Genomic DNA, 3,049 nt, shown 5'->3' with positions numbered 1-3,049 from the left:
ATGTATGGATTGTGATAAGAGTTGTATGAGCCCCTAATAAAACAATTAAAAAAAGAGCTTTATATCAAAGAGTAATTGTATATTAAGAAAACACCCCAGCCCAGTCCAGTTCTAGTCCATAAGCCTGATATTAGCCCACATGTCCAATACCAGTCTATAAATTCCTCTTCAGACTCATGCAACACCTGCAATGATGGCAAATGCAGGAAGATCACAGACCAGTGAGTGGAAAGTCTTGTGGATCCAGTGGCGATGGAAGCATCTCGGCACTGGTGTGGATCTCCATGTGGCTCCTCCAGCTCCAGAGTTCTGGCTCCATCAGTATAGCTCACATGTGGCATGTGATCAGGAAGATGAAGCAGAGAGAGTGTGTTCTACCTCCAGGGAGGAAGACAGGAGGCCCCAGAATCCTCAGGAGAAGGCCATGCCCACACAGAGGCATGATTGGCTATGACCTGATTGACAGGGTAGACTCCACCCCTATAACCTATTTAACAAGTTGACATGAAATTAACTACTACAGCAGCCCAACTCATAAGCTCTACCTGCCAGGTCTAGTCTAAAGATGGCAGTGAGGGGTGCCAAGACTCTTTGGACAAGTATTAGCCAGCCCATTGCTTTTGTCAAAAAAAAACAAAACCTGGACTCCAGCCTCTAGGGAGCTGAGAGAAAGTTTTTGCACCATTTCACCAAAACAGAAAGACTGGTGTCCACAGAGCAATGACTTGGATTTTGTTTTCTTCAGATGAGGAGGCTCTACTCCATATTGTTGATGGGGCAAAGCTCTGGGTTCAAGCTCAAAGCAAAGAGCTCTACAAGTGGACCAAACAGCTGATGAAGAGCAAGATTTTTGAGATTACAACTCCCTATTAAATGAAGTCCTTTATTGAGCCTCTACTCAAGTTCTCCCTCAACACAAGAACATTTTATTCTACACCTGGCATTCTGTGATGCTCACATTCCCCACATGATGACTGAAGACAATATGGGTGCATAAGCAAATGTGGTGAAGAAAGCTGATGGTGCCCGACTATTAGATGATATAGTGTCTGGGGTCTTAAAGGCTTGAAGTTAAACAAGCGGTCATATAACTGGGAATCAACAAAGCCCACATGGAAGAAACACACCATCCTGTGTGATCACAAGGTGTCCCTGGGATCAGATATCAGGCATAAGAAGACTCAAAACAAACAAGCATATTGGTGCGAATGAGGAGGGTTGGAGTGGAGACCCAAAGCCCATCTGTAGACAATTGGACATCCCCTCACAGAAGGATCACAAGGAAGAGACAAGTCAGCCAGGGTGCAGTATATCACCAACGAAACACACAACATTCCTATAGTTCTTTAATGCTTCCTCCCCACCACTATCATGACCCCAGCTCTACCTTACAAATCCAAGTAGACTGGAACATGTACTGTGGTACAGATAAGAGTTCTGGACACATGAAATCCGGTACAGATAAACCCCTCAGGAACAGTAATGGGAGCAGCAATGCCATGAGGGTAGGGAAGAAAGAGGTAACCAATCTCAATGATTGACACATAACCACCACCACCATGCCCGCCAGGGCGACGAACAACAGAAACATGGGTGAAGGGAGACAGCGATAATAATAATTTATCATTTATCAAGGGTTCTCGAGGGTGGGAGTGGGTAGGGAGGGAAAAAAAGAGGAGCTGATACCAAGGGCTCAAGGAGAAAGAAAATGTTTTGAGAATGATGATGGCCACAAATGTACAAATGTGCTCGACACAATGGATGGATGGATGGATTGTGATACGAGTTGTATGAGCCCCCAACAAAATGATTTTTTTTTTTAAAAGTCCTCTTCAGGGACTGGTCTCTCCTGGCAAGGAGGAAGGTCATGGAGGAGATGGACTGACACTGTAGCCGCAACAATGAGCTCCAGCACAGGAACAATGGTGAGGAGGGTGCAGGACCAGGCCATGTTTTGTTCTGCTGTGCACGGGGTCACTATGGGTCAGAACCAGCCCAACGGCACCTAACAACCACAGCAATTAGATAAAGGAAACAAAACTCAAAAAAAATTCCCATTTCAACCATGTTCAAGTGTATCATCCAATGGAAATCACCAAACCCATCACCAAACAATTTGTGTCCAAAACATTTTTCATCTGGCAGTTAGAAACTCTGTACATGTTTTAAACATGTCTCTCCATTCCTACTTCCCTTCATTCCCTGGTCACCACTAAACCACTTTTTTTCTGTCTGTATTCGTCCTCCCTATTTCGTATAAATGAACTCATAAAATAGTTGGTCCTCTTTCCTGGCTTCTTTCCCTCAGCATGGTGTTTTCGAGGTTCATTCAGTGTTGTAGAGTGTAGCAGAAAATGTATCATGGATTTTTGTGATGAGTGTTACAACATGATGTAGTACCACATTTTGTTCATTGTGTTAGTCCATGTTGTCTAGAGAAGCAAATCCAGAGGCACTCAAAATATGTGTGAATGAGAAAGAGCCTTATATACAAGAGCAATTGAATATTGAGAAAACATCCCAGCCCAGTCCAGATCAAGTCCATATGTCCGACATTAGCCTATATGTCCCATACCAATCCATAAATTCCTCCTCAGACTCACGCAACACATGCAATGACACAGAATGCAGGAAGATCACCAGCCAGTGGATGGAAAGTCCTGTGGATCCAGTAGTGGTAGAGGCATCTCAGCCCTGGCAGGGGTCTCCACATGGCTCCTTCAGCTCCAAGGCTCTAGCGTAGTTCCATGTGTCTTGTCAGCAAGCACTTCTCTCAGGGAGTGAGCATGTGTCCTGCCTCCAGCGAACTACGGTATTTATCTCCATGGCACCTCCAAATGAGGTCATCAAGCTGTGACCTGATTGGCAGACTAAACTCCACCCCTTCCTCAGATAAGAAAAGCAAAAATAGATTGGATGAACTGTAAAAAAGGATTCCAAGAAATGGAAAACTTGGAGGAAAAGGGCATTTATAGAGGTCTAGATAAAGGCATGTACATATGCAAATATATTTATATGAGGATGGGGAAATAGATCTATGAGCCTATAT

The sequence above is a fragment of the Echinops telfairi genome, unplaced genomic scaffold (assembly GCF_000313985.2).
Source record: "Echinops telfairi isolate 266 unplaced genomic scaffold, ASM31398v2 ScPeMD7_655;HRSCAF=1070, whole genome shotgun sequence".
Lineage (NCBI taxonomy): Eukaryota > Metazoa > Chordata > Mammalia > Afrosoricida > Tenrecidae > Echinops > Echinops telfairi.
The sequence above is the reverse complement of the archived record's forward strand: the minus strand, read 5'-3'. Positions refer to the sequence as shown.